This window comes from Ambystoma mexicanum, chromosome 4p, assembly GCF_040938575.1.
Source record: "Ambystoma mexicanum isolate Mex_15411 chromosome 4p, UKY_AmexF1_1, whole genome shotgun sequence".
In the NCBI taxonomy this organism is placed as follows: Eukaryota; Metazoa; Chordata; class Amphibia; order Caudata; family Ambystomatidae; genus Ambystoma; species Ambystoma mexicanum.
The window spans coordinates 151,281,086-151,308,326 of NC_090927.1; positions in this window are offsets into that span (position 1 = coordinate 151,281,086).

Here is a 27,241-nt window from a genome sequence, read left to right on the forward strand (position 1 = left end):
GCACCCACAGGAAGTTCCACCCCTTTCAACTTCCCCTATTACATCGTGTCCTTGGTGACAGAAATGCATGTCAATCAGCTTGCTCAGAATGAGATACACTGCCACCAAGTGGCCAATATGGTTAATTACACCTGATATTCACAATACATTTCAGAGAGCAAGTTTTAAACATTTTAATACATAAAATGACACAATGGACACATGTCCTTTCATGCAAAACCTTTTTAGTTTATCTTAATAGTCTTAAAAGTGCTAAAGTGCTTGTACAGATTGCAATGGAAAGATGGGGCCTAATCACCAGTTTGGGGGCAATACAGCAGTAAATCTGCAGAATTACTCTCAAACCAGTAATTACCACTGTTGCCTTACCACGGGATTAAGAGTGGCGGTACAGCTTTGTAAACAAGATTTCATGGGGATTTTCAATAGATTTACCAAGATTAGTAAATCTGACGAGTTTTGGGGGCAAGGTGAAGGAATTACCACCAGCAACATATTATGGCGCTGCAGGAATGTGCAGATAAAGTGGTAGGTCAGTTCCTTAGATTAAAACGAAATAGCTCTTGCGGAGGAGAATTTGATATTAAAGCTGCATTACTGAGTGCTAAATTACGATCAAGGAGCTATTCCAAGACGTTAGTTAAAAAGCACGGAAAAGAACAACCAATAACAATCATGAAGCATTGCTAGAATACAAAATCAAGAACAACAAAAATTATAACATTGTATTTGTAGGTACGTTCAATCATCTATCTAACAAACTAAATATCATTGTAAATAGAAACTGGCACATTTTGCATGGAGAAAGTTTCCGAGTTAATTGACCACTGTGTGCCTTTAAACGTGGTAAAAATCTAAAAGATTTACTGACCAAGAATGATGTGAGTGCTTCTAATAGCAATCAAATGAGCATTACTGAAACCTGGGGTTTGGCAATACCTACTAGCCATGCTCCATGCAGAATGTGTAGTTGCTGTGCCCAAAATAAGAGAACAAAAGAGGTGAATATAGCACTTTAGCACTTTTAAGACTATTAAGATAAACTAAAAAGGTTGTCCATCAAAATGCCTGTGTCCATTGTGTCATTTTATGTATTAAAATGTTTTAAACACTGCAATACATGTATGGTAGTCTACACCATTTGCATACATGCCAACATTTTGGAGCAGCTGGGAGGGAGATTCTTTCCGAGCAATCAGGAGAGCTGAATTTCCCCATTAGAATGCAGTGGCGCTAGAATTATTTTAGTGGGGAGGCAGTAAAAAACTGCAACATGTTTGCTACCAAAACGGGGAGTCTCCCGCCTGAATCGGGAGGGTTGGCATGTAGTCATTTGATGCCCCTGCGAGAAGTTATATATAGGAAAAACTGAGAGGAAGGCCAAAACAGGTGTTATTGAACATACAAGTTGCATTTCTAAAGATTTGCTAAATGACCCTTTAGTTGGGCATTTTCTTGCAATGGGACACACATGTGATATGTTGAGATGGAGTGTTCTTATGCAAATACACCAAGCAGAAATCTGGCTAATGACAAAAAGAAACTTTATGAGCAAGAACAACGGCTCATATTTTTATGCAAAAGTGTAGAATGAGATGTTAGATTGGTTCACTTTGTAACATAACTACATTTGTGTTGGTTTCTAATAGACATAATTACAACAACTCCTTTTTAAAATGGCCGCCACCTTTGCACATTCAGGTAAGAAAGGCTATTCAGTAACATGTGAGATTGACGGCTACCTCAACTACAAGCGTTATTGAGTTTGTGTTGCTCATTTGGTTCGGGATGCACAGAGGAATTTTTCCCAGATAGACTATCAAGCAGTAGCTCTGACGCAGGGTATGCTGTACAGAGTTCACATCCCCCATACTCTATTAATGTTAGAAGGTTCCAGATAGCTTTCTTAGTAATATGTTAACACATATTATGTTACCTCATATTTACAGATACAACGTGCCAACAGCTACATTTAGAAAACTAACCGTAGAACTATGTTCATCCACCGACCGTTCCACCTTCCAGCTACGTTCTGAGTAAGTTGGCTGTTCCTAAATCTTGTTTTTCAAATGAGGAATTGAATAATGTTCGACGTGATTAGGTACCTGTGAAGGGGTAAAACCACAGAGCCAAAAGGAGCTGACCGGCATCATCAGGCCACGGCAAAGGAAGAGTGCAGGTGTCACAGAATTCCTCTTTTCTCACCTGTTTTCTCTGTTTTGCGGAGTCCTTCGTCTGGGTTTTTCTTTCGAGTAGTTCGGGTCTTGTACAAGCCCGCTCGGCCGTCTTCGGATTCCAGGATTTTTTCAGCTTCTTCGTCCAGGATCTAGGAAACTCCAGGAAGCTTGGGATGGAGGCAGTACACGGAGGCGGTCTGCGTGGAACGCGGAAGAGACAGGATCTAGGAAGGTAGTAGGAAAGGAAAAGGAGGAAGGTCCGGGAGCCAGGAAGCAACACAGTTCAGGAGAACGAACTACGGAACACGTCAGGCCACAGCAACGGTAGCGTTGAGACGCACGGGGAGTGGCTAATTTATGGAACGTGCTACATAGGACGTAAAGGTCGATAGACCGCGTTCCGTGTATACGCCCATGTTGGGTGTACTACAGCGAGTAACCCCCGACGTGCCAGGGACCAGGAAGACCAGAAGGGGCGTGATCGATGGATCATGACAGCATGCCCCCTTCTAAAACCCGTTCCACCGGGTTTACCTGGATGTATTCGGTGGAACCTTCTGAGCAATCTGGGGGAGTTTAAATTCGAGACTGGTTCCCAGGTACATTCACTGGGTGGATAGCCCTTCCATTCCACCAAGTATTGAAGTCGGCCTCGTCTATATCGGGAGTCACAAATACGAGAGACTTCATATTCCACTTGGTCATCAACAATCACAGGACTAGGTCTAATAGTAGTCTGGGTGGTTTGGATGAATGGCTTCAACAGAGATTTGTGAAAAACTGGATGTATCTTCTTCCAGGAGTCCGGAAGTCGGAGTCGAAAGGCCACAGGATTAATGATTTCTTTTATAGAGAAGGGCCCATAATACCGGGGAGCCAACTTATTCGGTCTGAGATGTAGGGGCAGAAGTTTCGAGGATAGCCATACTTTATCCCCAATAGAGTAAGAAGGTCCTGGTCTTCTCTTTGATTCTGCATAGTGCTTGGTTTGGATTCGCACACTTTCAAGATGTTCCTTGGCGTCTTTCTGTACATTGATGAGTGTTTCGATCCAGGAATCGACAGTTGGAACAGGTGTTGGGTGTGGAAGAACAGAAGGTAAGACCCAAGGGTGGAATCCTTGGCTGCAGAAAAAAGGGCTGGTCTTAACAGCGGAATGATCCGAATTATTGTAGGCGAATTCAGCCACTGGTATTAAAAGTGACCAATCATCCTGGACCTTGTTAGAGAAGCAACGAAGATATTGTTCAAGGGTTTGATTCACTCGTTCTGTGATACTATTGGTTTGGGGATGATATCCCGAGGAAAGAGCTTGTTGGATCCCTAATATGGTGCAGAGGTGTTTCCAAAACTGAGAGATATACTGTGGTCCTCTGTCCGATATGATCTTGGAAGGAAGTCCATGTAGTCGGAAGATGTGTTCCAGGAAAATACCAGCAAGTTCTGATGAGGATGGTAATTTATACAGAGGAGTAAAGTGAGCCATATGAGTGAATAGGTCAATGGTGACCATGATAGTGGTATATCCTCTGGAAGGCGGCAATTCCACAATGAAGACTGTAGCTATGATTTCCCAGGGTCTTGTTGGTGGAGTTGGCTGTAATAAAAGACCTGCTGGCTTCTGGGTATCATGTTTGTTCTGATTACAGATGGAACAAGATTGAATGTACAGTTGTACGTCTGTCTTCATCTTGGGCCACCAAAATTGTCTTTGTATTAGACGGAGGGTGTTGGAAATACCACGATGACCGGAGTGAAGAGTATCGTGGCAGAGATTTATTATCCTTTGTTGTAGTTTCTGTGTGGGGATGACCAGGTTAGTATCCTTGAACAAGTATCCGTCCTTGATTCTTAAGTCCCATTGATTCTTCTCTGAAAGTCCTTTCCAAAGTTCCGAAGTCTGAGTTTGCACGCAAATCTCTTCCAGGAGGTTGTTTGCTTGAGCTACAAATATGGTATGAGGAAACATCTTGGGATACGTCCGATCCTCCGGAGGTTCATAGTCTGGACGACGAGAAAGTGCATCAGCTATTACATTTTTGATTCCAGGGACATGGTGAATCTGAAACTGATACTGGGCAAAAAAGAAGGCCCACCGAGCTTGGCGACTATTCCTACATTCCAGGGCTTGCAATACTTGTAGGTTTCGATGATCCGTGCGGACATGGACCGGAAATTTGGCTTCTAGAAGTAAATGACGCCACTCTGTGAAGGCTTGACGGATAGCTAGCAGCTCTTTCTCTAGGACGGAGTAATGGGTTTCACTAGGAGTTAATGTCCGAGAAAGGTAGGCGATGGGATGTTCCAAGCTATCCACTGATTGCTGTTTTAGAACGGCTCCAATGGCGTAATTGGAGGCATCTGTCTCCACTATGAATGGTCGATTAACATCAGGCTGAGCAAGAATGGGAGACTGTGTAAATTCAGACTTTAACTGTTGGAAGGCTTTCTCTTGGCCCATGGTCCAATGAAAGGGAACATCTTTTTTCAATAAGGCAATTATTGGTTGGACAATCTCGGAAAAGGAAGGTATGAATTTCCTATAAAAATTAGCCAAGCCCAGGAAGGAGTGTATCTGTTTCACTGAGGCGGGGCTAGGCCAGGATAAAATAGCCTGAACCTTGGACTGATCCATACCGATTCCATCGGGAGTAAGGACAAACCCTAGGTAGTGAACAGTAGAAGTATGGAAGATGCATTTCTCGGGTTTCGCCAGGAGTTTATTTTCGCGTAAGTGTTGTAAAACTGCTTTCACATGTTCTTCGTGCTTGAGAGGGTCCTTTGAAAATATTAGAATATCATCCAGATAGACAATCACAAAAAGGAACAGCATGTCCGAGAACACTCGATCCATGAAACGTTGGAACACCGCTGGGGCATTAGCAAGTCCAAAGGGCATGACCAAATATTCAAAATGCCCAAAGGGTGTTCTAAAGTCTGTCTTCCACTCGTCACCTGCCCTGATACGAATCACATGATAGGCGCCCCTGAGATCTAACTTGGTGAACAAAACTGCGCCTCTTACTGCCTCCAGGATGTCTGAGATCAAGGGCAACGGATAGCGGTACTTGAGAGTACATTGATTTAGACCTCGAAATCCAGACACGGTCTGAGTTCTTTAGTGTCTTTTTTAGGAACGAAGAACAGGGAGGCCCCTGATGGAGATTTAGATGGTCGTATGGTGTCATTCGCGAGATTAGTATCCAGGTATTCACGAAGGGCTTTCTTTTCAGGTTCTGATAAGATGAACATCCTTCCAAATGGAATCACCGCGGAAGGTTCCGTCTCAATAGCACAATCTTCAGGTCTGTGGGGAGGTAAGGCCTGGACAATGGCGGAGGAGAAAACATCGGAATATTCCTGGTAAGCCTCCGGTACCCGGATGATGTTTGAAACTGAGATTGTGTTCTGATGAATTGTAGGAAACTCCTTAGATGGTGTAGGATCAAGGTCTGGATGTAAGCAGTGGGACATACAAAACTCAGAACCCAGGAACAAGGATCCAGCTGCCCAATTGATATAGGGGTTGTGTCTTTGAAGCCATGGCATTCCCAAAACCATGGGGTAATGGGTGGACTTGATGATGTCAAAACGTATCCTTTCTCGATGTTGATTTATAGCAAGCTCGATCGTCTTGGTCTGCAGGGTTATAGGTCCGGAAGAAAGGGGTCTTCCATCAATTGCTTCCACAGGTTGCATGATAGTCCGGGATTCGTAGGGAATATGGTGTTTTAAGACCCATTCATGATCTATGAATACCCCCATAGCTCCACAGTCGACCAATGCCAGGATGGGATATATTTCTTTCTTGGATGTTGTCAAAAAGGCCTGTAAGATTACCAGGGAATTTTGTCCAGGAGAGTTCAAGGATGGAATAGAGGTGGAGCAGACATCTCTCTCCCGAACCTGCGCTCCGTTCAGGATCGGGAGCTGGCGTTTCCCGAGCGCCGTGGGGGGCAATCGGACATTCTCTTACTAAATGTTTGTCGGATGCAAAATACATACATAACCCAGTATGAATCCTTTGCATCCTCTCTTGTGGTGTAATGGGACCACGGAAGGCCCCTAATTGCATAGGTTCAGGCTCATTGCTTGGAGTAGAAATGCCTTCTGAGCTCGAAGGGGTTCCAATGGGGTTTTTCTGGAGTGGTAACTTGGTTTTCTTCTTTTCTGCCTTTCTCTCCTGAATGCGAAAGTCAATCTGTAGAGCGAGATCCATTAGGGCTTGAAAGGAACCCGGGCGTGCCACTCTGGCTAGTTCGTCCTTGATCTCATCGTTTAGCCCTCTTCAAAATAAAGTAAAACAAGCTTCAGAGGACCAATCCGCTTCCTTAGCCAGCTGTTTGAAGCGTGGGACATACGTGAGCAAGTCCTGGGTACCCTGATGAAAGTCGAGTAGACGTTCCTGGGCACTGTAAACTTGTTCCGGGCGTTCGAACATGGTCTTGAGGGCCTCAATAAAGCCGTCGTAGTCATCCAGGAGAGCATCACCAGAGTTAACCAACGGGGTGGCCCAGGTCAAGGCATTTCCGGAAAGATGCGAGATTATAAAGCCCACTTTAGCCCTGGGCGTAGAACAATAATAAGGCTTAAATGTAAAGTGGACCAAACAAGAATCTAGGAATCCACGAAGGCTCTTTGCTGAACAGTCGAACTTATCAACGACGCCGCCTAGAATTACACTCTCCTTCGTGGCGGAATCACGGGATAAGACCAATTGTTTTAACGCAGAGTTTTCTGCCTTTAAGTTTTCCACTTCGGTCGTCAGCTCTTGCATGCCACGCATAAGATCCTGGACGGTCGCTTCCATGTCTGTATCGAGATCGGTCAGGTGGCGTCTCAATCTGTCACAGAATTCCTCTTTTCTCACCTGTTTTCTCTGTTTTGCGGAGTCCTGCGTCAGGGTTTTTCTTTCGAGTAGTTCGGGTCTTGTACAAGCCCGATCGGCCGTCTTCGGATTCCAGGATTTGTTCAGCTTCTTCGTCCGGGATCTAGGAAACTCCAGGAAGCTTGGGATGGAGACAGTACACGGAGGCGGTCTGCGCACAACGCGGAAGAGACATGATCTAGGAAGGTAGTAGGAAAGGAAAAGGAGGAAGGTCCGGGAGCCAGGAAGCAACACAGTTCAGGAGAACGAACTACGGAACACGTCAGGCCACAGCAACGATAGCGTTGAGACGCGTGGAACCGCAGGGGAGTGGCTAATTTATAGAACATGCTGCATAGGACGTAAAGGTCGATAGACCGCGTTCCGTTTATACGGCCATGTTGGGTGTACTACAGCGAGTAACCCCCGACGTGCCAGAGACCAGGAAGACCAGAAGGGGCGTGATCGATGGATCATGACAGCAGGGCTAAAACAAGTAGGAGGACCATACAGGCTTGATGGACATGTAATTAAACAAATAGAAAATGATCTACCAGGTGGGGGTAGGTGCCTTCCTCTAATGCTTGTATGTTCGTTACAGGGTAACTGGGATCCTGAGGAGAAGACCTATGAACGGGCTTACTAAGGCTTGAACGAAGAAGTTATTCGATAAAGAAAAGAAAGTTATGTTGGTGTTAACGGCCACGTTGGTCTAAAGAGAAGAGAGTGACATTGTTGTGCTGTAAGGTTGACAAAGAGTAGCAGAGGAGTGAAATCGCCAGGAGTGCCCGTCTCATGAGACCGGAGAAAAGTGAAAGTGGCGACCCTGGCCAACTACCAGCACCCAACCACGACACTGAGAATGAACGGCAACAACTCGCCCAGGATTTGGATCACAAGGGGCACACGGCAGGTTTGCCCTCTATCCCCACTCATCTTTGCCCTGTCTATGGAGCCGTTCGCCTGCAGAGTCCGCGATAACCCCCTGATAAGCGGGCTGACGGTGGGGAGGGAAGCCTACAAAATAGCCCTGTACGCCGATGACGTCCTCCTGACCCTCACCAAGCCTGAAAAATACCTGGAGGCCCTGTGGAGCGAACTGGCTAACTTTGAGGCGGCCTCTGGGTTCTCGGTCAACCTCGAAAAATCAACGGCCCTCGGGATCAACACCTCAAGAGCATCGGTCGAGTCGCTGGCCGGCAGCCACCCCATCCAATGGGTCAACTCACACTTCAGCTACCTGGGGGTCCAGATCCCAAGTAAAATAGAGAAAGCGTATAAGCTAAACCTCCCCACTTTCCTCAAGGAGCTGCAATCAGACCTGAATAGATGGCAAAAGCAAAAGGTGTTGTGGTGGGGAAGAATAACAGCGGTCAAAATAAACCTGGTGCCCAGACTCCTATACTACTGCCAGGCCCTCCCTATCTCCATCCCCAGGAAGGACCAACAGAAACTTCAAGAAAACATCCTGAAGTTCGTCTGGGGGGGAGAAACCATGAATAGCCAGGATGGTGATGCTCCGAGGCAGGGAATCTGGAGGCCTGAGGGCCCCAGAGGTGGACAGGTATTGCCTCGCGGCCCAGCTTACACCAGCTTTCACCTGGACTCTAAACTCCAACAGACCGCGCTGGATAAAGCTAGAGGAGGACTGGTGCGGCGGCCCCCTGGAGCCACTCCCGCACACCATCAGGCCTATCGACCCCCCAAATTTGGGACTACTGTCCGCAACCAAGAACACAGTAGAAAACTGGAGGAAGGCAAGCAGACGATGGGGCTGCAGGACCACAACTGGCCCATTATCTCTGATCTGGAACAACCCAGACTTCACGCTCGGCGAGGCACCGAACAACTTCAACCGCTGGAGGGCTGAAGCATGTAGGGGACTTCTACGTGGAGGGAAACACGCTAACCTTTGAGGAATGCAAGAGCAAATTTGGGGTGCCTGAATCGGAAAGATTCCGCTAAGCGCAGCTCCGAAACTGGCTCTCACATGAGTCAATGAAGCTGCACGGCAGCAGAGAGCTGACGGCTCTGGAAAGTACCTTTACAGCGCCGCCCCCTGCAGGGAAAATATTGACCCTTTATAGACTACTGGACAAAGGAGACAAAGGAGACCCCAACAAAAAGGAGGCCTATATGGAGAGGTGGGAAAGGGACATTGGCAGACCAATCGAGCTCGAAATGCATCACAAATAAAGAGGGAGCGATCAAAACCTGTTACAGATGGTACCTAACCCCGGAGACCCTAAACAAAAGTAACCCAGCAATCTCCCCGCTGTGCTGGAGAGGATGCACAGACACCAGGCACATTGTTCCATTTGCTCTGGTCGTGCCCGATGGCCACGACATATTGGAAAGAGATCCTGGACCTTATCAAACAAATCACTGGCCTGTCAATCCCGTGGGACTTGGGGATAATCTTACTAGATAGCACAGGGGACGGCCAATTTCCACTCACCGGCAACCTGGCAAACCTGTGCACCCAGCTCCTCACGGCGGCTAAGATCGCCATAGCCAGACTGTGGAAGCATCCAGAGGGCCCCGCAGTGGCCCTGTGGTGGGCCAAGTGCTGGGACATCGCAGTGGTGGAAAAAATAACTGCCGTCCCCCTGGGAAAGAGGAACAAGTTCTATGACACCTGGGCCCCCTTCCTGGACTACGTGGAGCAGTTCCCCGACATGGCAAGAAAGCCCACGTCCCTCCGCTGGCTGTCCAAATATGACTAGGAGCCCCCGAACCCTGGCCGGAGGCCCTCATGGAACACTCCCCCCGGGCTCTGGCAAGGCGTAGCTGAAGCATCGACACCCAGCAGGCACACCCCGAGGCTCTCCTACCTCAGAAGTTCTCCAGCCAGATCTCCCAGTGGAAATCAGCAGCTATCCCCCAGGACTTGCAGCACCCCTGCCCGGTCCTCTGCCCCCCACCCCCTGCTCCCACTGTTCTCCCCCTAGTCCCCATTTTGTTATTGGTCCTGTTTCGTAGTGTTTCATCTCTGAACTCACTTTGTGCTAACTAAATTTATGCTGATGAGATGCTTGTTTATTGTCAAAATCAAAAAGATTTGTTGAAAATAAAATACTGTAAAGCTGATTTAGTTCAGTTGAATCAATAAAAAAAATAAAAAAAGATTAAAAAAATTAAAAAAAGAACTGCCATTTTATTGCTGTTTTTACCGCACTGGCATCCTTACTCCTTATGATAGCACTGTTTTTTTCATCTTTAGTTTTAGGACATTTTACAATTTGACAAAAATGTACAGAAACATTCCAAAATGTTGTCACGAGATAATTTGTATCTTAACCCTCGCTCCTCTACTCCCTCCTCCCCGCAGAATGCAGGTTGTAAATAGTATCATTGTAAATTGATACTATTAACACTCCGAGTCAACTACTATTTTAGGCATGTTATGTAGGATTTGGGTCCGCAGAACTGTGATATTTGTGTATAGCCTTTCCAATTTCATAAATATCCCATGCCTTTATGCACCATTCTTTTTGTGTAGGCAGTTGCTCTGAAGTATTAGACATGCCCTTGCGGCCAGCAATAGGAAGTGCACAATTTGTGGTTACCATTTCCAACCCACTTCCCCTCGTCTGCATACATTTTGGAAGGTTTCAATTGGTCTACTGCCATCTGTGTAGTAGTTTCACCCCATGCATTTTTTTGTATTGCATTTGGTGTAAACCACGATTCAAACCTTTACAAATGATATAAAACACATTCATCATCATACAGCAGAACACATCACTATGAACAATTCAGATCTATGATCACACAAATATATCGTTTTTCAACTGAAGTTTCACAGCTTTACAAATGTTACTACCGCCACAACCATAGACACAGATAACTCATAAGAATCGTCAACCACAGCATTTCCACGTCTACCCTTGCAACACTGTGCACACATTTGCCAAATGCTATGAAGCGATGTTCACGCAAACTGGGGCAATGCTCTCAATGCTACCGGGCTGTTCACAGAATCGTCACCCGGATGACCCTGGTGCTGTTTTATTCCCAATACTTAGCACTGCATTGGTACCTAGTACATTGCATCTAAATCTCATATACTCATTTCTGTACTTTAAGTCGGGGAATCTATACACATATGCTTCAGCTCTCCCAGTTTTTGTAGGGATTTTAGTTAGACAGCCATATTTGCGGTACGCAGTGAGGCTTTCCCTCGTCTCAATTCAATCAGCCAGTTTGACTCTATCTGCCTCAATCAGCCAGTTTCACTTGGTTTATCAGCAACGTTTCCACAGATAGGACCGCACTTTCCAGTTGTTCATTACATTACTTTGAGAATTCCCACACTGGAGGTCCCACATCCTGCAGACCCTTACTGCACTACTGTTAATGTATGCCAACTGCGTCGCCAACCTTGTAGCTGTACCCTCTAGCAGTACACGTAAGGGAGTTTTTAGGGGATTGACCATGGCCAGAAGACCAGGGTAAAACAAGCTGCCCTACGTTTCCAATCGTATACTCTAAGTGAACCAGGCAAAGCTTTGCTTTTGTTTTTTCCAATTAATTGTTCGAATGTTGGTGTTTGTGGGATTTAACTTAAGCCTGTTATTGTTCATGAAGTTCTTGAAGGCTGTCAGAAGGCGTTACAGGTTAACTGGGGTCTTGTAAAACAATAAAAAATCATCTGCATAGGAGAGCCAAATTATTCTTAGGTCTCCTGGCGCTATAAAGGAAGCCTTATCCGGACAGTCCCTATATCTGCCATGTACAGGTTAAAGAGACAGGGAGCCAGAACACACCCCTGTCTCAAACCAAAGAGTGTATCAATCCTTTGAGACAGGTGGTCTTCACTGTCCACCCTAAACTGTATTGATGTGTTCTGATGCAGATAGTCCAGTATATTCAACAGCCCGTGTTCTATTCCCCATTGATTTAATTTCACCCACCACAGGTTTCTGTCAACTGTGTCATATTCCATGGAGAGGTCAAGTGAGGGCATATAGGTTGCAGAGGCGTTCTAGGTTGCAGAGGTATTCTTATTCCAGGCTATTTCTTGGATGAATGGCATTATGAGGCCACTGCAATCAGTCCCAATCCTCCATCTGAAGCCTGTTTGGTTTACCTTTAGTACCCTCTCTCGATCAAGCCAGGCTTCTAGTTCTTTCAACACTAACATTGCAAAAGCCTTGCATCTAGCAGTGCTATGGGGCGATAGTTAATTGGCTCTGCCCGGTTGCCTTTTTTGAAGATTGGAATCACAAAGGCATTCTTCCATGACCTGGGAGTTTGTCTTTTAAGTATGATATTAGAGAGTAACAAAAATAATATACATGCCCACATCGCAAGGCAGCAAATTGGTTAGGACTCGCTGCCCTTGAGCCACTAGCTCCTTTCCCCTTCCTCTACTGACAATTTTAGTTGGTATGTGCTATCCCCAGTTGTCACAGTCTGACCCTGGTCTCCCGCCTGGTAATAATAGAGCTTCGAAAAATGTTTTACACAAGCCTCCTCTAATATTGGAATTGCTTGAGCATGACCCTGATCTACTTCCAGGTTATTAACCAATGTACAGAAGTTTGATTCCTTCGTTTGCAGCAACATGGATAACATTACTTCCCCATCTTTCTGAAACAGTTGGTTTTCTGATTTCTCAACAAGTTCTTATATCGCTGCGTCTCCTTAACCAACCTAAAAAGCTGCTCTACCTTCTCAGCCAGTTCTTATATCGCTGCTTCTCCTTCCCAACCAACCTAAAACGCTCCTCTATCTTCTCAACCAGTTCTTATATCGCTGCTTCTCCTTCCCAACCAACCTAAAACGCTGCTCTACCTTCATGTTAGAGAACGTAATTTGCTGTACCAACCTTTGTGAGAATTTCTTTTGCTCCTCAACATCTTTATCCCATCTATGATTTGATTTGTTAATTAATGGGGACCTACGACAATCATAGTAGATTTGAGCTGATGGTTCACAGCCCAGATGTTCTTGTCACTCCATCCAATCCTGTCGCTTGCGCAGTTGACCAGCAGATTTCGCTGGGGCATAACACCACTTACTTGCTTGGAATATTTAATACCAGTGATCAACATATTATGATCGCTAAGATTCGTTTCCTCAATAGTAAAGAAAATAAATTTATCCAGCAACCTGCAGGAAACAAACATATAGTCTATGATTGAACTGGAGCGCCCTCTATGCCATGATGGAGGTTTCATATGGTCCCTTTCAAGTTCATCATTGAAAATAAACAGTCCCCATTCCTCTAGTAACTGTCGCCATAGCTCCCCCTGTTGCATTCTCCCATCGATCTAAACGCCATTGCCTCATGCAAATTCAAACAGTATGAGTTATTGTCCCCTGTTATTAATATGTGCCCTCCCGGGCATTTAATTATCTATTCTTCCAAAAGCTGTGATAGATTGGTCAAAATGTGTAGGTCACAATGCACCCTCTGCCAGTATTTATTTACCACCAGGAAATTGCCCTCAGTGCCTCCCGCCCTTCTTAAACCTATAGGCAATATACTCCTAGAAGTATTTAGCTGTTCAACAAATGAAAATCTGCATCATTCCTCACTCCAATAATCGTTGGAGAGGTGAGGTTGTTCCCTATAGAACGGCCACTTTAAAACCACTCAGCGCTGATAATCATATTATTTTTAACTACTCAATGTACTCTGAAAGCTGCTAATGATTTTACTGTATGTATGTATTTGGGAATTTAGGGATTTTATTTACTATTTCGGACGCCGCAGTCTCGGTTAGTCTTTTTTTACTCTCAGCGAGGGGGGGTCTTAGCCTCTCTACCCTCTCCATATGGGCATTTATGCACTACGGCAGTCGCCTGCGCAGTTTAGAGGTGAGGTTGTTCCCTATATAACTGTCACTTTAAAGCCACTCAGCGCTGATAATCACATTATTTTTAACTACTGGATGTATTCTGAATACTGCTAATGATTTTACTGTTATGTATGTGAAATTTACCTATTTGGCAATTTAGGGATTTTATTTACTATTTCGGACGCCGCAGTCTTGGTTAGTCCTCTTTTACTGTCGGCGAGGGGGCAGTCTTAGCTGCTCTCCCCACTCCATACCAGCATTTATGTGCTATGCCGGTCGCCCGCGCAGTGATGGGCGTAGCAGGCACGCCGTCAGCGCGCCAAAGGCGTGCTTAATGCAAGCCGTCTGTGCCCGTCCGTGCGACAGACGTGGACGGAAGACCCATTTTTATTCCAGGGAAAGGCTTGTGTCACTGGCTCCTCTTAGCACGTTATTTCCTTCTGGATGGGCAGATGAACCTGTTAAAACTATACCATCTTGCGTGCAACAGCAGCCTCTGGCGGATTCTAATACTAAGATGCTTTCTTTATTATTGTTAAACACTTGGCCACTGCCGGGCATGCAGCAGAAATTAATGTCCTGCTATCTCATCGCTGTCCCGCTATGTGGCTTCTCACTGAGACTTGGCTTCAAGAAAGCTTGGCCCCAGCTCTTATCCAGGCTATTCCTGATGGATATAAGGTTGTTTATTTGGATCGGCCTGCTCCTCAGCATGGAGGTGGGGTGGCTGCTATTTTTGACTCAGTTGTGTTGTCCTCATTCTTTTTCTGTGGAGGCTATGCTGCTGAGATGTGTGATCTCCCCCACTTTCACTTGTCATGTTTTGATTGTTTATCGCCCCCCAGGTTCCCATGCTGGCTTACTTGAACCTCTAGTTGACCTCATAGCAGATCTCCATGTCAAGCATACTCATTTGATTGTGCTGGGTGATCTGAATTTGAAATTTAAACTCCCTAGGGACCATGCCCTTGATGGATTTTTTGCCAGCCTGTCTGATGTTGATTTTTATCAGCACGTTGTAGGGCCTACCCATAAAATGGGTAATACTCTCGATGTAGTACTGGCTAATAAAACCTTACTTACTTTTCTATCTGCAGAGCCCATGTTATGGACAGACCACTATCTGGTGACTTTTTCACTCTTATCAGTTCGAAGACAGCCTAAGGTTACGCCCGCTAGAGTCTGGCAACATGGCTGGCGCTCGGCCAATCTCCAAGGCCTTGCATCCTCTGTTAAAGCGAAGTGTGTGGCAGCTACAGTTCCTTCTCTGTCGCTCCTTTCTGCTGCTCTTCAGGTAGCAGCTGAGGAAGTAGCCCCACTTCAGATTACTTAACTTCGTAGGCTTCCTTCAGAGCCTTGGTTTTCGGAACAGTTGAGGTCCGCTGGAACGTAAATGACGTATTGATTATGATCCTGTTCTTAAGACCCAGTATAATGTTTGCTCAGTGGCCTATTCGCTGCCATCTTAGAGGCAAAAAAATCGTATTTTGACCAGAGAATAAAAACCTCCTTGTGTCAGCCCAAGGCCCTTTTTGCAGCTGTTAAATCTGTATCTTCTTCGATAAAATGTGCACCTGGTGTCAAGCCGACCCATGAGCTCTGTGACTCTTTATCCCAGTTCTTCATTAGGAAGATACGCATTATTCGTGCCAACATCTCAGCTAGCTCTGCACTAGCTGCTACAACACCCACTATTGGCAATGTACGTTCTGAATATGTTATGAGTACTATGCGTTCGGGTTGGTCTTCTTTCGCTCTCTTCTCTGAGGAGGCAGTATTTAAGGCCATTCAACAGATCAAATCCAGTGCTCCATCTGATGTGGTGCCTTTGAGAGTTTTGAAGGAGATTTCGTCTGACCTTTTAGGGCTGATTACGGAAGCCGTAAATACCTCCTGCCAGTCGGGGTATATCCTGCCTGAGCTAATGGCTGCTACGGTAATCCCCCTTTAAAAAAACCTTTGCTGGACGCTTCTGTTCCATCTAATTTTCATCCTATTTTTCTTCTACCTGCCCTTATGAAACTCTTGGAATAACTGGTTTCTCCTCTCTTGTCTTCCTTTCTTGAGTTATCTGATTGTCTTGACCCGGCCCGCCTGGCTTTCGGCCGGTCAGCGGCACTGAGAGCGTCCTGGTTTCTGTCCAGGACGATATGGCCAGGCTGGTGGAAGCAGGGGGTGGGGGGAGTCGGAGCCCTGATTTTCCTAGACCCATCAACGGCCTTCAACACTGTGGACCACCCCACCCTGCTTTCCCACCTGGCACATTTTGGTATATCAGGTCAAGTATTAGCCTGGTTTTCCTCCTTCCCGGCTGATAGATCTCAATCTCTTCTGCTTCCTCCTTTCTCTTCTAATCCCTGCCACCTTAGCTGTGGTGTGCCTCAAGGCTCTGCCCTGTCCCCTATTCTCCTCAACATTTACATCTGGGCACTAGTGTGCATCATCCGCTCCTTTGGCATCAGGTGCTACTCCTATGCCGACGACACCCAGATCCTGATCCGTTTAGATCTTGATCGGGCTGAGGTGTCGTTGTGCCTTTATCAGTGCCTGACGTAGGGGAGAGGATGGGACTAAACTGGCTGAAGTTGCATGGGGACAAAACAGAGGTGTTGGTGGTGGGTTCCCCTCCTGATCCCTCACTTTGGATTGCTTCTTTTTGGCCTTCTTCTTTCGGTTCTCTCCCGGTCCCCACAGCTAAGGTGAAAAATGTAGGGGTGATTATGACAGCCACTTTGTCCATGGACGCCCAGGTATCGGCTGTATGCCACACTGGGTATATCCAACTGAAAAAGTTCAAAAAGGTGCTTCACATGATACCGCCATATCTGCGCCCGCCGCTCGTGGCTGCGTTGGTGTTGAGCCAGTTGGACTAAAGCAACTCTCTCTATCTGGCACACCATAAGGGCTTGGTCCACCGACTTCAAAGTCTTCAAAATCTTGCAGCACGTGTGGCAATGGGGTCACCCTATGGGGCTCACATTTCCCCAGTTCTACGCCTTTTGCACTGGCTCCCGGTTTCCCAGCATATTGGATTAAAGGCGCTGTGCATTGTTCACCGGCCTCTCCATGACAAGGAGGCAGGGTATCTTTGCACTAAATTAGTGCGTTACCTCCACGAAGCGTTCCCTGCGATCAGCATAGGCTGGCCTGCTGTGTGTGCCCTCCTTCTGTCGCTCCCGGATTTGGGGGCGTGATTTTTCCATTGCTGCGGCTCAGCTGTGGAATGAAGTTCTTTTGGCAATGAAAAAAAATGTCTAACCATTTGGCTTTTAGGAAAGCCCTAAAAACTCATTTACTTTGAGCCTATGGGTTCTGTCTCTTCCTCTCCAGCGCCATGATGCTTTTAGGCGACTGAGCGGTATATAAGAATTCATAACCTAACATAACACACCCCCTGAGGGACGGCCTTGCATACCCTTTACAGGAGGCTGTAGCCACATTTGTACTCCATTCAAAACCAGGTAGGATAACAACCAGACCACCTGGAGCAGCATAATACAATGTTCTAACAAAAACCTACAGAGGGTACCATTAAGCATCAGTTGTTATGCCCTCTTGCATTCCAAGATAAGCAACTATATTATTCCTCTCCCCTAAAGCTGCTGCTTTAGTTCCCTTCATAGGGAGATTGATTCATGCAGTTATATTGCCAACCATCTCCAGTCACTCACTTCTGTTACCCCCATCCACTCTACTCCTGTTTACACATTTAGGAGCTTGGTGAGGTACATATAGTGAGGCTTGTCCCTCTTCATGGGGTTTGTTCTCTTCTCACTCAAGAGCGTTAGAGACCCTTTTTTGTAACATAGGAGGTTGTACCCTAGCTGTCTCAGACTGCTTGACTTCTTTAGCATGGCATTGATCACTATACGAGAGGGAACAGTCAGTATCATTCGATAATCATATCTATTGTCAATAAACTCAACCAGATCAATGTCCTTAGACGTAATGAGTCTCAGACTTGGGGGTTCATACAGTAGCTCAACACTTTGGTCATGCTCAAAACCCCTGGACCCCAAGTTTGAAACAAATATTCCAAGAGCAGTCTGGACACGTTAGCCGGCAGTAGTCCCCATCATCCTGGCCTGCATTTACTGGAGCACTGTTCGCATTCCCTGACTGCCTTGCAGTATTGTGGTCAGCACATTTGCAACCTGTACCAACTGGAGCCCAGGAATTACTGGCACCCTGGGATACACAATTGTCACTAATAAGTGGCTTGGGAGGAGTACCCACTCTTTGATCTCCTCCGTCAGTGTTGTACCCTGACTGTATTACATATATCCAGGCCCTCCTTGACTGCTTCTATTTAAGCGGCTGATGTGATGGGCTTAGCCCCGGGTGGAACTATCATCTTATTCCCCTGAGAGCCAAGCCCAAAGATCCCATTTAGATTGGCAGCCCCTAGGGCTTGTGACTCCCCATCTGAGGATCTTTAGTCTGACACGCCACATTCACCATTCTAGGAGTCACTAGGGTCACTGCTCTTTTACCACTCTCTTTGAATATATATTATGTAGAGCTGGAGACATGGGCCGATCGTGAAACTAAAAATTGCCCACTGTTATTATTGAGATGGGCACTTCGTCTTCAATCTCTCAGCTGGTTAAAACTGGATCAAACTCATTTGAGGGCTTATTAATAGGGGAGTCATCCATTTGTTTTTAAAGTACTCCGGCACAATGCGTAGGAACTTCCATGATGATTTAGCCATTGGGACCGGGGCTTTGTTCTTCTTTCTCCCTTTAGACTTTGGCTTACTAGCTTGTTCCATTACATTCTTTCTTACTTTATTGTGCACAGCAGACTTTTGTTGAGGCTGCCATTCCGGTAAAAGATTCAACTGCTGGTCCAGTCCTTTCATCTCCTCATTTGTCTTCCTCAGAGGAGCCGATGAGGCTTGGAGCTCATCCCACGTGCCTCGATTGTTTGGAGGCTTTCTGCAATGTGGTCTAAAATGCAGGATGGAACTTTTGGTTCAGCGAGAATGTTATTGTTCACACTGTACTCACAGAAGAGCATACCGCAGAGGTGACAAGCCCCGCCGGGGCTACTGGTGGTGTCAGATTCCTGTTATCCAGATTTACTTCACCCCAGGACTGCATTTCCAGCTGATCATCGATGAACTCCTCTGACTCATATACTGATAAATCCTACCAGTGAATACATGGGGGGTATTGAGCAATGAAGCTGTCAATTGTGGTACGTCAAAATCAACCGCACCATACTGCTTTCCCTCACTCTCGGGGAGATGCACTTTCCCCAGAATCAGATTTACTACAGTTGGCTGTAGGAGGCACAGATCACTCCTTTGTGAAACTACCCTTTTTTCCACTGCATAGGATCGGGATAAGAAGTAGACTTCAATATTATGATTCATAGGTTTCTTCTTGCCAACATCGTGGAGAACAGCTTGAACGGTTTCCATGATATGATATATCATATGATATAGCCTTTATAACGTGCCTATACACAAGTGTTTCAAGTGCGACGAGGCAAGGGAGGGAAGACAGAGACAATGATCTTACTAGTCCAGGTGACATTGAGATTGCGCAAGTGCTAGAGGGGAAAAGTGTGAGGGTCAAGGGGAGGGGAAGTGCAGTACATAGGAACAAACAATAAGAACAATAAATAAGAAGTGTGGCCCGCTGGTGGCAAGTGCAAGGGTATGGGCAGACATCTGGTGTCAAGTGCTGGTAGCAGGCTGAAGGGATACATAAACAGCCCCAGAGGGCAAGGGTTGCCAGGGGGGCAGTGCAGGTGTGCAACTGGCGTGGACGGGACCTGGGCCCGAGAACAGAGGGTGCCATGTGACCAGTGCAGTTTCAGTCAGGAGCTCAGCAGGGGAGAGGAGGAGAGAAAGCAGAAGCAAAGAGGAAGGTCTAGAGGGGCTTCCGGAACTGGAGATGGTTCTCCTCAATTTTCAGAGAGGCAGGGAGGCTGTTCTAGAGGGATGCCCCAGCCGAAGAAAGAGATCTACCACCAACTCGTTGCTTGGAGAAGCGACTGACCCTGAGGGAGTTGGAGGCGGCTGAGCGAAGAGCTCGAGAAGGAAGATATTTAGGAAGAGAGAGTTGAAGGTATTGAGGCCCCAGAAGACCTTGTGGACAATGCAGAGGGTTTTGAACTTAATCCTCGCAGCCACTGGGAGCCAGTGCAAAGATTTCAGTCCTGGAGAGATACGATCCCTGGGCTTGAGGCCACGGACAAGCCTCGCAGTCCTGTTTTCGATGAGTTGCAGAGGGCAGGTAGATTTAGAAAGAGGCTGTTGCAGTACTACAGCTTAGAGAGAACCAGAGCTCTGGAGACAGTGAGTGGAGACAGGGAAGTAGAGGAAAGGAAGAATACCTCGGAGGAGGTGCAGCTGGTAGTGTGACTTTTTAGAGACGTCAGAGATGTGAGTAGAGAAGGAGAGTGTAGAGTCAAAGATGAACCCAAGATTTTTAGCCTCACAGGTGAGAGCAGGAAGAGGGCCAAGAGAGGCTGGCCAGAGAGTGACAGGAAAGGAGGGAGCAAGTGTGCCGATGACGAGAATCTCAGTCTTACTGGCATTAAGGTAGAGCTCATTGTCGGAACACCACTCCTGGATAGCAGACAGACAGTCAGAGATGAGAGTGAGAAGGAAATGAGGTGGCTGAAGGGAGCCTGAAAACAAGCTGAGTGTCATCCGCATAGCACTGAAAGTTGGGGCAGAGAGCGGCAATGCAGTAGGCAAGAAGTGCCCGGTATTGGTTGAACAGCCAGGGCTAGAGGTTAGTCCCCTGGGGAACTCCACAGGTAGAGATAGAGGATAGGAAGGACCCAAGTTGGACCTGGGAGGGTCGATCGCTGAGGAAAGAAGTCAGCCAAGCCAGGGCCTGATCGGTGATACTCAGGTTATCACAGAGACGGTTGAGCAGGATGGCATGGTTGACCATGTCAAAGGCAGCAGAGAGATCAAGTAAGATGAGGACACAGGGGGTGTTGAATCAAGGTTGGAGAGCAGGTCTTCGCGGATGTTCAGGAGAGCAGTTTCCGTGCTTCTGGCAGCTCTGAAGCCACACTGATGGTCATGGACCAAACCAACAGATTCTGTGTGAAGATTAAGGTGGGAGATGGCCAGCTTTTCCAGGAGTTTGCCCAGGAAAGGAGTGATGAAGATTGGGTAATAGTTAGCTGGGCAGGATGGGTCAGCAGAGGGATTCATAAGAAACAAGGGAGTGCTTCAGGGGGGAAGGCTCCAGTGGCGAAGGAGTGGTTGCAGAAGTTAGCCAGAGCAGGAGCTAAGGTGTCAATATGGTCATTGATGGTTTTGTAGGAACAGGGGGGAACCTGTTTTGACGAGACTTACATAGATCGGACTTGTAGAGAAACCTTGTCTGGGGAGAACAGGGGAAAGGCAGAGAAGGAGGGAGGAGAGGTGGCCGAAGAGGGGCCAGAGGAAGAGCAGGGAGTAGATGGAGGATGGGGAGAGAAAGAGAGAGGACAGGATGACCTGAGTTTTAGAGATGAAATGAGAAGCCAGAGCCATGCAGAGGGCCTGTGAGGGGACAGGAGAGGTAGAGATTGCAGCAGGATTGGCCAGTTCCTTGCAGATTTTAAAGAGTTTGGCTGAGTTGTTAGATGCCGCAGAGACTCAGGCTTGGATGTGAGTTCTCTTCTTGGTGCGGACAGAGAGCCGGTATTGCCTTTGGAGCAGGCGGCAAGCCAGTTTGTCAGAGGATCCACTGGAAGCACGCAATTTCCTCTCAGCCACCCTGCACTTGCGTTTGAGGATGATGAGTCGTAGCAGGAGTTGCACTTAGCTTTGTGCTTCAACCGGATCCTCTTGACAGGGGAAAGAACACCAAGAGTATCAGATATAGCAGAGTGGAGCATGGAAAGGGCTGTGTCAGGTTGGGAGGCGCAGGAAAGCGGCGGCGAAAGCCTCAACTGACACAGGCTTCACGGGTTGGATACTGAGAAGGTGGGTGGCAGTGCTGGAGGAGGCTTGGCCTGAGGGGTAGAAAGGGTGAGCTGGGAGGAAAGGAGAAAGTGATCACTCCAGGAGAGAGGAGTGGTGAGAGGGATAGAAAGGGGACGGTCTGAAGAGATCAGAACATCCAGAGTGTGCCCTGCAGAGTGAGTAGGGCCAGAGGGGAGAACAGAGATTGAGAGAGAGTTGCAGAGGTTGCAAAAGAGTCCAGAGGAAGGACAGGAAGCATCCAGGTGGATGTTAAAGTCTCCAAGGAGGAGGAGTTCAGTGGTCGGGACCAGGAGGGGCTTGCACAGTGAATACACCGGACACGGCAGGAGAAACCAGGTGGCAAAGTAGCTAGAGCAAGGGCCACGTGGTGAAATGCACTGACCTGCTGCACAGGATGGAACAAGCACACAGGGGCTTGCACGGTGAATACACCAGACACGGCAGGAGAATAATCCAATCAGGGACGGGGGCAGGCTTGGAGGGAGAGGGGAATGGAGGTGCCGGGGACTAACAGAGTGCAAGGCAGGGTCAGGGCCTGAAAGCACGGAAGAACAAGCCCCTAGCGGACTTGCTAGTGGGGCATCAGGGTGTGCAGCGAGGGTGGTAACAGAGTAGCAATCGCAAGACTCAGGCTATCACTCCTTCCAGTAAAGACCAGTGGAGCGTCTAGAATCACCATCTTCAGCATGCCCCCCCCTCCCTTTCTGTCCTTTAAATCATACATGGTGCTCCACTGCCAAACGCAAAATGACCCAACAGTCCTCCAAGTGCACTACATCAATGTTTACCTAGCCAACACTGTCACAAACATGATACCTATATGACTATATCAAAGTTCACCGATACAACCTGCGGTTTGAACTGGAACAGCGCTGTCATTAAAACTGGAGGCCATCAATCTCTGGAGCACTAGAATGCTGCAAGGACCCTGACACTACTCATATTCTCACCAGTACCAGCTACAAAACTGCAAGACCGTACTCTACAGTACTTTGCAGCACTTTAGCGCTTTTGAGGGGCAAATACTCACACGCCACCAACAACCACATCCGGAAAACACAACAATGGTGATGGCAAAAGACAGATTTCCAGTTGAATTACATGCTCCCCAGCAAAGCATGGTTGCTGTGTTGTGATAGCAGGAAATTCCAAAAGATATAGGGCCTGATCACAAGTTGGGCGGTATCCCTCCTGGGATACCGCCCAACTATATTAGCGTTAGCGCCCACCGGATCACGGGTTGGGTGCTAACCATTAATCCCCATTCCCCATTGGGCCATTTTGGAGCCAATGGGGAATTTTCGGCACAATTACAGCGCAGTAATACCACCAGTGGTAATTGCACCGCAAGTTGTCATTTTTCCAGCAAATTTACCCGCAACTCAGAGCTGGGGGTCAATAAGCCAGAAACGTGATAGGGCCAGCCCTTCAATGCAGTGGCAATACCATCACCGCCACCCAACTCGTGACGAGGCCCATAGATTACCAGTAGTGCCACACTGCAGCAGACTGCAAGAATGTACATTGCAGTATTTCGCCCCAAGCATTTCATATTGGCATGATATTTATTTATTTTAGCAATTGTATTGATGTCTTGAATATCAGTGTACAGAGTTTGCCCATTCTTTGTCTGTGATTGGACTGCCCAAGGCATTAACCCATTTGCCTCTCACTTTCAGCGTGCCCTGAAAATCTGCCAATATTAAGCATCTATCTCATTTTCTTATGAGCTCTCAACCCCCCAAATCAGAGGCATACTGATAGTTTTTCCCACCCCAAATTCTTCCTCATGTCAAGGGAGTGAAATAAAGTTCTTGTTTCTCCATAGCTGGCCTGCCCTCTTCAGTCCGCCTCATACCATTCTTGAAATCTCACGGGTAACATTATGTCAGCTCTGATCGGAGCTGCGGATGCATAAGTAACTAAGAGGGGGGGCATGTACAGAGGCCAACAGTGTCCTTTCCTTTACTTCATATGGACGAAAGTGTGTTCAGGACCATGGGTTCTTTGACCCTTTTGGGGAGTATGTTAATTGAGATCCAAATCCATTCTCCCACGGTCACTGGGGCCAACAACTGGTTCTCAAACTGTACCCATTGTTTACGTTTGCCCTCTCTCAGGTGAGCCACCAGCACTCTTACTTGGAAAGCTTTACAAATATTTTTCTATGTTGGGGATCCATACCCCTCTCAATTAGTTTGGGAAGATCAGCGTCTGATAGACCACTCTAGCTCTTTCCCCTACCATAGAAGTGTTACCATTTTATCTCCCTGTCTCTTAGCGATGTTCTGTTTTTTTTACTGGCAGCATCTGTAATAGAAACTGGCCCTTAGGCAGCACATTCATCTTACGGGCATCGAGTCTGGCCATCCAGGAAAGGCCCAGCTTTGTGCGCCATCTCATCATGTCCTTGCTAAGTTTTTTTCCATAAAGCGATGAAGATGGTCTCATATAACCCTTCTAAATTCTTTGTCGGGTAGACTCTGAAGTGTTTAATGCTTTCCTTTTCCACTGAGAGCAGAAGACCTGCCAGGTTGTCACAATCGTCCTCTTTACGCCTCTTAACGGGGAAGAGCATCGACTTCTGGTAATTAACTTTCAATCCAGATAGTTTCCCATATCACTGTATTATTGCTATTATCTCAGAGATTGACGTACAAGGATTAATTAGATGCAACAGTACGTTGTCAGCCAATAATCCCTGCCTACTGTAATACCTTGTACATGTGAGTACTTCTGTTAATCTGGAAAGTAAATATGCATGTTGAATGGGTGTACCATCTGATTTCTTTTAAACCCTCTCCTCTTCCATCTGGACAAACCTGAGCTTACTGTTAATGTGCCATATGCTGAATCTAAATAAATGGTGACAGAACATCCTTTTGACATTTCTATTGCTGTTATCAATGCCACAGGTTCTGCTGCTTGAGTGAATAGTGTAATGGAAGTAACATTTTGTATATGACCTCAAACTTCCCATCCTCATATCATACCACTGCCACCCCGTGTGTGTGTAGCCAGTGTTCTGATCGATCGTTGATGACCCATCAACAAAGAGTATCTCTCTTTACCACGTCTCTGGCCAGTCGCTCCCAAACTGTACCCGCTGAGGGGTTACCATAGAATTGCGAAAAACTTAATGTAGGAGATATCACTTCTCAAGAGTTCTTTAAAGCTTGTACTTCAAGTAAAATAAGTTTTCCTAACAAAAGTCATGAGATTTCTTCAGTGCAAAAAAAAAAGAAAATGTAATTTTCAACAGAAAAGGAGGCCAGCTGTTGCCTCAAAAAGGGAGAGCTCTAGTGCCAAAGCATTTCTGAGTTAAAACTCCTTCATCAGGGCTGAGCCCTACAGAATGTTATAGTGAGCGAGTTAAACATAATTCACAAATTCAGCACAGTTCGAACATCACAATATTTGCATACAACAGTGAACATTTTGACAAAACAATGTGCAATCAAAGTGAAGAATACAATACATACCGCGTTGTATGTACGCAGAGATGTGTGGAAAATAAAATAAAAACAAAAAACACGAAGTATAATAAGGTTACACTTCTGTAGTGCTTATGTACACAAGTGTGCAGAGATCGAGGAAATGGTAGGTACCTTCGTATTGTGACCAGGCAGTCATTTACAAAATGCTCTCTAACGAGAAATGTGAGTGATGTTCCCTTAATTCCACGCTCTAAAATCAAGAGAAAAGGGTACTTCTGCGTATTTTGAAATGCACACCGTGTTTTGCACGGAGGAGCTGTAAGACTATGATCACTGGAGGTGTACAGTACACGCAACGGAACACAACGTTTATCTGCTGCTTGTGCAAGACATTACGTGTAAGTAGAACGCACGGTAGTGCACGCTTGAATGAGTTATCAAGTATTGCCATGGTGACTGATAGGGCGCCGAGGCATGGCACACCACAGGGTGTAGCCATGCCCACGGCGCCTTGCGTCCCGATCCCCCCAGGGTTGGAGAGATCGGGATGCGTCAGCCCACCCTGGCAAGTTTCACCAAAAATACAAACTAAGGATGTCCAACAAAAGATAAATAGAAATATACAAAAGAATGGAATAAATACATGCCGAAATGGAGTGGCTCTTAGTATGTGAAGACCAATAGGGCTGTGCATAGCGGCACACCCCTGGGTGTGGGTTCGCCTACATCGATTTGTGTCTCGGCATCTCCATGGGAAAGGAGAGGTTGGTATGTGTATGAATGTAAAGACATGGCGGTTAACAGTTAATGTTGACTAGCAACATCTACCTAAAGTAATCGCATGAAACTTGCAGTTGGTCTCTTTTCGTATCAAATACTCCAATTGTTTAATATGTTTCGCTGGATCTGTGTTTGAGGTGTTAGATTTGCTGAATGAAGTGTCACTAATTAGGCCTAAATTGGCGTCTGCCTCTTCTGTCGTGAATCCAAGCGTTTCTGCGCATTTGGTAGTTAAGGTTTCTATAGAAGCCGGCATGGATAGTGTGTTACAACCCGTGGGGAAGTATGTTGATTTCTTCCTGCAACCTGTCTTACAGCAAACACACACATATGTGAGAGATACCACTCATTTTCTGCAACTACTCAAGACGACCAGATATGATCCTAATTTCATTCTATTCACAGTGGACATCAAAGGCTTGTATACGCCAATACCCCATGATCTAGGACTCAAAGCTATTGAGTGGAAGCTCCTGAGAGAGACAGATATCAAAGCACAGAAAGAGGTTATCCTGGTTTTGCTACAATTCATAGCTGAAAACTCATACTTCCAGTACAAAGATAACTTTTATTTACAGGTCTATAGAACATCCATGGGAGCGATTATGGCCCCTACGTAAGCCAACTGCTTTATGTTTAAATTTGAAATGGATCATGTACTGACACGCACCACTTGGAAAAAGAACATTCACCTATAGATTCGGTATATAATTACATTTTCGGCATCTGGTCTGGCACAGAAACAGATCTGAAGAATGTTTTCATCTACCTCAATGACATAGATCCGAGAATCCAATTTACTCATGAGATTTCTAAAGCAGAGATACACTTCTTAGACGTCAATATCGGAACAGGCAGCAACAGATACAGTACCAGCCTATATGGCAAGGACACATATAGGAATAATCTCCTCTATCGTCTCAGCTTCCATAAGCCTAGTCTTATCCAAAATGTTACCTTCAACCAATTGCTCCGCGAAAACGGATAGTGAGCAATCCTGAAGATTACATCAAAGTGCACTCAGAGATGGCAAAAATTGCCACGAGGGTGCAAGAACACGGATGTAGAGGCGGCCACCACTAGGATTGATTTAATTGACTGTGACTCTCCTCGGGTCAGAAGAAAGACGGAGTCGCTATCTTGCTTAGCCAAGCAGCACCATAAACGAAGGTCACAGTTAAGCGGCATCCTGGGGGCAGATACCTACTGCTTAAATGTCTCCTGAT